Source organism: Labrus mixtus, unplaced genomic scaffold (assembly GCF_963584025.1).
Source record: "Labrus mixtus unplaced genomic scaffold, fLabMix1.1 SCAFFOLD_26, whole genome shotgun sequence".
NCBI classification, from domain to species: domain Eukaryota; kingdom Metazoa; phylum Chordata; class Actinopteri; order Labriformes; family Labridae; genus Labrus; species Labrus mixtus.
The window spans coordinates 1,505,789-1,516,673 of record NW_026870242.1 but is presented as its reverse complement, the minus strand read 5'-3'; positions in this window follow the sequence as shown (position 1 = coordinate 1,516,673).

Below are 10,885 nucleotides of genomic sequence, written 5' to 3'. Positions count from 1 at the left end.
TTTCATGAAAATTTTCAACTTTTTTGAAGCCGAAATCTTTTCATGAAAATTTTCAACTTTTTTGAAGCCGAAATCTTTTCATGAAAATTTTCAACTTTTTTGAATTTGAAATACTTCATGAAAATTTTCAACTTTTTTAATTCCGAAATCCTGTCGTGAAAATTTTCAACTTTTTTGAATCCGAAATACTTCATGAAAATTTTCAACTTTTTTAAAGCCGAAATACTTCATGAAAATGTTCGACTTTTTTAATGTCGAAATCCTGTCGTGAAAATTTTCAACTCTTTTGAAGCCGAAATCTTTTCATGAAAATTTTCAACTTTTTTGAAGCCGAAATCTTTTCATGAAAATTTTCAACTTTTTTGAATCTGAAATACTTCATGAAAATTTTCAACTTTTTTGAAGCCGAAATCTTTTCATGAAAATTTTTAACTTTTTTGAAGCCGAAATCTTTTCATGAAAATTTTCAACTTTTTTGAAGCTGAAATACTTCATGAAAATGTTCGACTTTTTTAAAGCCGAAATCCTGTCGTGAAAATTTTCAACTTTTTTGAAGCCGAAATCTTTTCATGAAAATTTTCAACTTTTTTGAAGCCGAAATCTTTTCATGAAAATGTTCGACTTTTTTAAAGCCGAACCCTGTCGTGAAAATTTGTAACCTTTTTGAAGCCGAAATACTTCATGAAAATGTTCGACTTTTTTGAAGCCGAAATCCTGTCGTGAAAATTTTCAACTTTTTTGAAGCCGAAATCTTTTCATGATAATTTTCAACTTTTTTGAAGCCAAAATCTTTTCATGAAAATTTTCAACTTTTTTGAATCCGAAATACTTCATGAAAATGTTAGACTTTTTTAAAGCCGAAATCCTGTCGTGAAAATTTTCATCTTTTTTGAAGCCCAAATACTTCATGAAAATGTTCGACTTTTTTAAAGCCGAAATACTGTCGTGAAAATTTTCAACTTTTTTGTAGCCAAAATCTTGTCTTGAAAATTTTCAACTTTTTTGAAGCCGAAATCTTTTCATGAAAATTTTCAACTTTTTTGAAGCTGAAATCTTTTCATGAAAATTTTCAACTTTTTAGAAGCTGAAATACTTCATGAAAATGTTCGACTTTTTTAAAGCCGAAATCCTGTCGTGAAAATTTTCAACTTTTTTAAAGCCGAAATCTTTTCTTGAAAATTTTCAACTTTTTTGAAGCCGAAATCTTTTCATGAAAATTTTCAACTTTTTAGAAGCTGAAATACTTCATGAAAATGTGAGACTTTTTTAAAGCCGAAATCCTGTCGTGAAAATTTTCAACTTTTTTGAAACCGAAATCTTTTCATGAAAATTTTCAACTTTTTTGAAGCCGAAATCTTTTCATGAAAATTTTCAACTTTTTTGAAGCTGAAATACTTCATGAAAATGTTTGACTTTTTTAAAGTCGAAATCCTGTCGTGAAAATTTTCAACTCTTTTGAAGCCGAAATCTTTTCATGAAAATTTTCAACTTTTTTGAAGCCGAAATCTTTTCATGAAAATGTTCAACTTTTTTGAAGCTGAAATACTTCATGAAAATGTTCGACTTTTTTAAATCCGAAATCCTGTCGTGAAAATTTTCAACTTTTTTGAATCCGAAATACTTCATGAAAATGTTCGACTGTTTTAACGCCGAAATCCTGTCGTGAAAATTTTCAACTTTTTTGAACCCCAAATACTTCATGAAAATTTTCAACTTTTTTGAAGCCGAAATCTTTTATTGAAAATGTTCAACTTTTTTCAATCCGAAAAACATCATGAAAATTTTCAACTTTTTTGTAGCCGAAATCTTTTCATGAAAATGTTCGACTTTTTTAAATCCGAAATCCTGTCATGAAAATGTTCGACTTTTTTAAAGCCGAAATCCTGTCGTGAAAATTTTCAACTTTTTTCAATCCGAAAAACTTCATGAAAATTTTCAACTTTTTTGTAGCCGAAATCTTTTCATGAAAATGTTCGACTTTTTTAAAGCCGAAATCCTGTCGTGAAAATTTTCAACTTTTTTGAATCCGAAATACTTCATGAAAATGTTCGACTGTTTTAACGCCGAAATCCTGTCGTGAAAATGTTTGACTTTTTTGAATCCGAAATACTTCATGAAAATGTTCAACTTTTTTAAAGGTGAAATCCTGTCGTGAAAATTTTCAACTTTTTTGAACCCCAAATACTTCATGAAAATTTTCAACTTTTTTTAAGCCGAAATCTTTTCATGAAAATTTTAAACTTTTTTGAAGCCGAAATCTTTTCATGAAAATTTTAAACTTTTTTGAAGCTGAAATACTTCATGAAAATGTTAAACTTTTTTAAAGCCGAAATCCTGTCGTGAAAATTTTCAACTTTTTTGAACCCCAAATACTTCATGAAAATTTTCAACTTTTTTGAAGCCGAAATCTTTTATTGAAAATTTTCAACTTTTTTGAAGCCGAAATCTTTTCATGAAAATTTTCAACTTTTTTGAAGCTGAAATACTTCATGAAAATGTTAAACTTTTTTAAAGCCGAAATCCTGTCGTGAAAATTTTCAACTTTTTTGAAGCCGCAATCTTTCCTGAAAATTATCAACTTTTTTGAAGCCGAAATCTTTTCATGAAAATTTTCAACTTTTTTGAAGCCGAAATCTTTTCATGAAAATTTTCAACTTTTTTGAATCTGAAATACTTCATGAAAATGTTCGACTTTTTTAACGCCGAAATCCTGTCGTGAAAATTTTCAACTTTTTTGAAGCCGAAATCTTTTCATGAAAATTTTCAACTTTTTTGAAGCCGAAATCTTTTCATGAAAATTTTCAACTTTTTTGAAGCCGAAATCTTTTCATGAAAATTTTCAACTTTTTTGAATCTGAAATACTTCATGAAAATGTTCGACTTTTTTAACGCCGAAATCCTGTCGTGAAAATTTTCAACTTTTTTGAAGCCGAAATCTTTTCATGAAAATTTTCAACTTTTTTGAAGCCGAAATCTTTTCATGAAAATTTTCAACTTTTTTGAATCTGAAATACTTCATGAAAATGTTCGACTTTTTTAACGCCGAAATCCTGTCGTGAAAATTTTCAACTTTTTTGAAGCCGAAATCTTTTCATGAAAATTTTCAACTTTTTTGAAGCCGAAATCTTTTCATGAAAATTTTCAACTTTTTTGAAGCCGAAATCTTTTCATGAAAATTTTCAACTTTTTTGAATCTGAAATACTTCATGAAAATGTTCGACTTTTTTAACGCCGAAATCCTGTCGTGAAAATTTTCAACTTTTTTGAAGCCGAAATACCTCATGAAAATTTTCAACTTTTTTGAATCCGAAATACTTCATGAAAATGTTCGACTGTTTTAACGCCGAAATCCTGTCGTGAAAATGTTTGACTTTTTTGAATCCGAAATACTTCATGAAAATGTTCAACTTTTTTAAAGGTGAAATCCTGTCGTGAAAATTTTCAACTTTTTTGAACCCCAAATACTTCATGAAAATTTTCAACTTTTTTTAAGCCGAAATCTTTTCATGAAAATTTTAAACTTTTTTGAAGCCGAAATCTTTTCATGAAAATTTTAAACTTTTTTGAAGCTGAAATACTTCATGAAAATGTTAAACTTTTTTAAAGCCGAAATCCTGTCGTGAAAATTTTCAACTTTTTTGAACCCCAAATACTTCATGAAAATTTTCAACTTTTTTGAAGCCGAAATCTTTTATTGAAAATTTTCAACTTTTTTGAAGCCGAAATCTTTTCATGAAAATTTTCAACTTTTTTGAAGCTGAAATACTTCATGAAAATGTTAAACTTTTTTAAAGCCGAAATCCTGTCGTGAAAATTTTCAACTTTTTTGATGCCGCAATCTTTCCTGAAAATTATCAACTTTTTTGAAGCCGAAATCTTTTCATGAAAATTTTCAACTTTTTTGAAGCCGAAATCTTTTCATGAAAATTTTCAACTTTTTTGAATCTGAAATACTTCATGAAAATGTTCGACTTTTTTAACGCCGAAATCCTGTCGTGAAAATTTTCAACTTTTTTGAAGCCGAAATCTTTTCATGAAAATTTTCAACTTTTTTGAAGCCGAAATCTTTTCATGAAAATTTTCAACTTTTTTGAAGCCGAAATCTTTTCATGAAAATTTTCAACTTTTTTGAATCTGAAATACTTCATGAAAATGTTCGACTTTTTTAACGCCGAAATCCTGTCGTGAAAATTTTCAACTTTTTTGAAGCCGAAATCTTTTCATGAAAATTTTCAACTTTTTTGAAGCCGAAATCTTTTCATGAAAATTTTCAACTTTTTTGAATCTGAAATACTTCATGAAAATGTTCGACTTTTTTAACGCCGAAATCCTGTCGTGAAAATTTTCAACTTTTTTGAAGCCGAAATCTTTTCATGAAAATTTTCAACTTTTTTGAAGCCGAAATCTTTTCATGAAAATTTTCAACTTTTTTGAAGCCGAAATCTTTTCATGAAAATTTTCAACTTTTTTGAATCTGAAATACTTCATGAAAATGTTCGACTTTTTTAACGCCGAAATCCTGTCGTGAAAATTTTCAACTTTTTTGAAGCCGAAATACCTCATGAAAATTTTCAACTTTTTTAAAGCCGAAATCTTTTCATGAAAATTTTCAACTTTTTTGAAGCCGAAATCTTTTCATGAAAATTTTCAACTTTTTTGAAGCCGAAATCTTTTCATGAAAATTTTCAACTTTTTTGAATTTGAAATACTTCATGAAAATTTTCAACTTTTTTAATTCCGAAATTCTGTCGTGAAAATTTTCAACTTTTTTGAATCCGAAATACTTCATGAAAATTTTCAACTTTTTTAAAGCCGAAATACTTCAGGAAAAGGTTCGACTTTTTTAATGTCGAAATCCTGTCGTGAAAATTTTCAACTCTTTTGAAGCCGAAATCTTTTCATGAAAATTTTCAACTTTTTTGAAGCCGAAATCTTTTCATGAAAATTTTCAACTTTTTTGAAGCTGAAATACTTCATGAAAATTTTCAACTTTTTTGAAGCCGAAATCTTTTCATGAAAATTTTCAACTTTTTTGAAGCCGAAATAATTCATGAAAATGTTCGACTTTTTTAAAGCCGAAATCCTGTCGTGAAAATTTTCAACTTTTTTGAAGCCGCAATCTTTCCTGAAAATTTTCAACTTTTTTGAAGCCGAAATCTTTTCATGAAAATTTTCAACTTTTTTGAAGCCGAAATCTTTTCATGAAAATTTTCAACTTTTTTGAATCTGAAATACTTCATGAAAATGTTCGACTTTTTTAACGCCGAAATCCTGTCGTGAAAATTTTCAACTTTTTTGAAGCCGAAATCTTTTCATGAAAATTTTCAACTTTTTTGAAGCCGAAATCTTTTCATGAAAATTTTCAACTTTTTTGAAGCCGAAATCTTTTCATGAAAATTTTCAACTTTTTTGAATCTGAAATACTTCATGAAAATGTTCGACTTTTTTAACGCCGAAATCCTGTCGTGAAAATTTTCAACTTTTTTGAAGCCGAAATACCTCATGAAAATTTTCAACTTTTTTAAAGCCGAAATACTTCATGAAAATGTTCGACTTTTTTAAAGTAGACATCCTATCATGAAAATTTTCAACTCTTTTAAAGCCGAAATCTTTTCATGAAAATTTTCAACTTTTTTGAAGCCGAAATCTTTTCATGAAAATTTGCAACTTTTTTGAAGCCGAAATCTTTTCATGAAAATTTTCAACTTTTTTGAAGCCGAAATCTTTTCATGAAAATTTTCAACTTTTTTGAATTTGAAATACTTCATGAAAATTTTCAACTTTTTTAATTCCGAAATCCTGTCGTGAAAATTTTCAACTTTTTTGAATCCGAAATACTTCATGAAAATTTTCAACTTTTTTAAAGCCGAAATACTTCATGAAAATGTTCGACTTTTTTAATGTCGAAATCCTGTCGTGAAAATTTTCAACTCTTTTGAAGCCGAAATCTTTTCATGAAAATTTTCAACTTTTTTGAAGCCGAAATCTTTTCATGAAAATTTTCAACTTTTTTGAAGCTGAAATACTTCATGAAAATTTTCAACTTTTTTGAAGCCGAAATCTTTTCATGAAAATTTTCAACTTTTTTGAAGCCGAAATCTTTTCATGAAAATTTTCACCTTTTTTGAAGCTGAAATACTTCATGAAAATGTTCGACTTTTTTAAAGCCGAAATCCTGTCGTGAAAATTTTCAACTTTTTTGAAGCCGAAATCTTTTCATGAAAATTTTCAACTTTTTTGAAGCCGAAATCTTTTCATGAAAATGTTCGACTTTTTTAAAGCCGAACCCTGTCGTGAAAATTTGTAACCTTTTTGAAGCCGAAATACTTCATGAAAATGTTAGACTTTTTTAAAGCCGAAATCCTGTCGTGAAAATCTTCAACTTTTTTGAAACCGAAATCTTTTCATGAAAATTTTCAACTTTTTTGAAGCTGAAATACTTCATGAAAATGTTCGACTTTTTTGAAGCCGAAATCCTGTCGTGAAAATTTTCAACTTTTTTGAAGCCGAAATCTTTTCATGATAATTTTCAACTTTTTTGAAGCCAAAATCTTTTCATGAAAATTTTCAACTTTTTTGAATCCGAAATACTTCATGAAAATGTTAGACTTTTTTAAAGCCGAAATCCTGTCGTGAAAATTTTCATCTTTTTTGAAGCCCAAATACTTCATGAAAATGTTCGACTTTTTTAAAGCCGAAATACTGTCGTGAAAATTTTCAACTTTTTTGTAGCCAAAATCTTGTCTTGAAAATTTTCAACTTTTTTGAAGCCGAAATCTTTTCATGAAAATTTTCAACTTTTTTGAAGCTGAAATCTTTTCATGAAAATTTTCAACTTTTTTGAAGCTGAAATACTTCATGAAAATGTTTGACTTTTTTAAAGTCGAAATCCTGTCGTGAAAATTTTCAACTCTTTTGAAGCCGAAATCTTTTCATGAAAATTTTCAACTTTTTTGAAGCCAAAATCTTTTCATGAAAATTTTCAACTTTTTTGAATCCGAAATACTTCATGAAAATGTTCGACTTTTTTAAAGCCGAAATCCTGTCGTGAAAATTTTCAACTTTTTTGAAGCCGAAATCTTTTCATGAAAATTTTCAACTTTTTTGAAACCGAAATCTTTTCATGAAAATTTTCAACTTTTTTGAAGCTGAAATACTTCATGAAAATGTTAGACTTTTTTAAAGCCGAAATCCTGTCATGAAAATTTTCATCTTTTTTGAAGCCCAAATACTTCATGAAAATGTTCGACTTTTTTAAAGCCGAAATACTGTCGTGAAAATTTTCAACTTTTTTGTAGCCAAAATCTTGTCTTGAAAATTTTCAACTTTTTTGAAGCCGAAATCTTTTCATGAAAATTTTCAACTTTTTTGAAGCTGAAATCTTTTCATGAAAATTTTCAACTTTTTAGAAGCTGAAATACTTCATGAAAATGTTCGACTTTTTTAAAGCCGAAATCCTGTCGTGAAAATTTTCAACTTTTTTAAAGCCGAAATCTTTTCTTGAAAATTTTCAACTTTTTTGAAGCCGAAATCTTTTCATGAAAATTTTCAACTTTTTAGAAGCTGAAATACTTCATGAAAATGTGAGACTTTTTTAAAGCCGAAATCCTGTCGTGAAAATTTTCAACTTTTTTGAAACCGAAATCTTTTCATGAAAATTTTCAACTTTTTTGAAGCCGAAATCTTTTCATGAAAATTTTCAACTTTTTTGAAGCTGAAATACTTCATGAAAATGTTTGACTTTTTTAAAGTCGAAATCCTGTCGTGAAAATGTTCAACTCTTTTGAAGCCGAAATCTTTTCATGAAAATTTTCAACTTTTTTGAAGCCGAAATCTTTTCATGAAAATTTTCAACTTTTTTGAATCTGAAATACTTCATGAAAATGTTCGACTTTTTTGAATCCGAAATACTTCATGAAAATTTTCGACTTTTTTAAAGCCGAAATACTTCATGAAAATGTTCGACTTTTTTAAAGCCGAAATCCTGTCGTGAAAATTTTCAACTTTTTTGAAGCCGAAATCTTTTCATGAAAATTTTCAACTTTTTTGAAGCCGAAATCTTTTCATGAAAATTTTCAACTTTTTTGAAGCTGAAATACTTCATGAAAATGTTCGACATTTTTAAAGCCGAAATCCTGTCGTGAAAATTTTCAACTTTTTTGAAGCCGAAATCTTTTCATGAAAATTTTCAACTTTTTTGAAGCCGAAATCTTTTCATGAAAATTTTCAACTTTTTTGAAGCCGAAATCTTTTCATGAAAATTTTCAACTTTTTTGAAGCTGAAATACTTCATGAAAATGTTCGACTTTTTTAACGCCGAAATCCTGTCGTGAAAATGTTCGACTTTTTTGAATCCGAAATACTTCATGAAAATTTTTGAAATTTTTTGAAGCCGAAATACTTCATGAAAATGTTCGACTTTTTTAAAGCCGAAATTCTGTCGTGAAAATTTTCAACTTTTTTGAAGCCGAAATCTTTTCATGAAAATTTTCAACTCTTTTGAAGCCGAAATCTTTTCATGAAAATTTTCAACTTTTTTGAAGCTAAAATACTTCATGAAAATGTTCGACTTTTTTAACGCCGAAATCCTGTCGTGAAAATGTTCGACTTTTTTGAATCCGAAATACTTCATGAAAATTTTTGAAATTTTTTGAAGCCTAAATACTTCATAAAAATGTTCGACTTTTTTAAAGCCGAAATCCTGTCGTGAAAATTTTCAACTTTTTTGAAGCCGAAATCTTTTCATGAAAATTTTCAACTTTTTTGAAGCCGAAATCTTTTCATGAAAATTTTCAACTTTTTTGAAGCTGAAATACTTCATGAAAATGTTCGACATTTTTAAAGCCGAAATCCTGTCGTGAAAATTTTCAACTTTTTTGAAGCCGAAATCTTTTCATTAAAATTTTCAACTTTTTTGAAGCCGAAATCTTTTCATGAAAATTTTCAACTTTTTTGAAGCCGAAATCTTTTCATGAAAATTTTCAACTTTTTTGAAGCTGAAATACTTCATTAAAATGTTCGACATTTTTAAAGCCGAAATCCTGTCGTGAAAATTTTCAACTTTTTTGAAGCCGAAATCTTTTCATGAAAATTTTCAACTTTTTTGAAGCCGAAATCTTTTCATGAAAATTTTCAACTTTTTTGGAGCCGAAATCTTTTCATGAAAATTTTCAACTTTTTAGAAGCTGAAATACTTCATGAAAATGTTAGACTTTTTTAAAGCCGAAATCCTGTCGTGAAAATTTTCAACTTTTTTGAAGCCGAAATCTTTTCATGAAAATTTTCAACTTTTTTGAAGCTGAAATACTTCATGAAAATGTTTGACTTTTTTAAAGCTGAAATCCTGTCGTGAAAATTTTCAACTTTTTTGAAGCCCAAATACTTCATGAAAATGTTCAACTTTTTTGAAGCCGAAATACTTCATGAAAATGTTCGACTTTTTTAAAGCCGAAATCCTGTCCTGAAAATTTTCAACTTTTTTGAAGCCGAAATCTTTTCATGAAAATTTTCAACTTTTTTGAATCTGAAATACTTCATGAAAATTTTCAACTTTTTTGAATCTGAAATACTTCATGAAAATGTTCAACTTTTTTGAAGCCGAAATCTTTTCATGAAAATTTTCAACTTTTTTGAAGCCGAAATCTTTTCATGAAAATTTTCAACTTTTTTGAAGCCGAAATCTTTTCATCAAAATTTTCAACTTTTTTGAAGCTAAAATACTTCATGAAAATGTTCGACTTTTTTAACGCCAAAATCCTGTCGTGAAAATGTTCGACTTTTTTGAAGCTGAAATACTTCATGAAAATGTTCGACTTTTTTAAAGCCGAAATCCTGTCCTGAAAATTTTCAACTTTTTTGAAGCCGAAATCTTTTAATGAAAATTTTCAACTTTTTTGAATCTGAAATACTTCATGAAAATTTTCAACTTTTTTGAATCTGAAATACTTCATGAAAATGTTAGACTTTTTTAAAGCCGAAATCCTGTCGTGAAAATTTTCAACTTTTTTGAAGCCGAAATCTTTTCATGAAAATTTTCAACTTTTTTGAAGCTGAAATACTTCATGAAAATGTTTGACTTTTTTAAAGCTGAAATCCTGTCGTGAAAATTTTCAACTTTTTTGAAGCCCAAATACTTCATGAAAATGTTCAACTTTTTTGAAGCCGAAATACTTCATGAAAATGTTCGACTTTTTTAAAGCCGAAATCCTGTCCTGAAAATTTTCAACTTTTTTGAAGCCGAAATCTTTTCATGAAAATTTTCAACTTTTTTGAATCTGAAATACTTCATGAAAATTTTCAACTTTTTTGAATCTGAAATACTTCGTGAAAATGTTCAACTTTTTTGAAGCCGAAATACTTCATGAAAATTTTCAACTTTTTTGAAGCCGAAATCTTTTCATGAAAATTTTCAACTTTTTTGAAGCCGAAATCTTTTCATGAAAATTTTCAACTTTTTTGAAGCCGAAATCTTTTCATCAAAATTTTCAACTTTTTTGAAGCTAAAATACTTCATGAAAATGTTCGACTTTTTTAACGCCAAAATCCTGTCGTGAAAATGTTCGACTTTTTTGAAGCTGAAATACTTCATGAAAATGTTCGACTTTTTTAAAGCCGAAATCCTGTCCTGAAAATTTTCAACTTTTTTGAAGCCGAAATCTTTTAATGAAAATTTTCAACTTTTTTGAATCTGAAATACTTCATGAAAATTTTCAACTTTTTTGAATCTGAAATACTTCATGAAAATGTTCGACTTTTTTGAATCCGAAATACTTCATGAAAATTTTCGACTTTTTTAAAGCCGAAATACTTCATGAAAATGTTCGACTTTTTTAAAGCCGAAATCCTGTCGTGAAAATTTTCAACTTTTTTGAAGCCGAAATCTTTT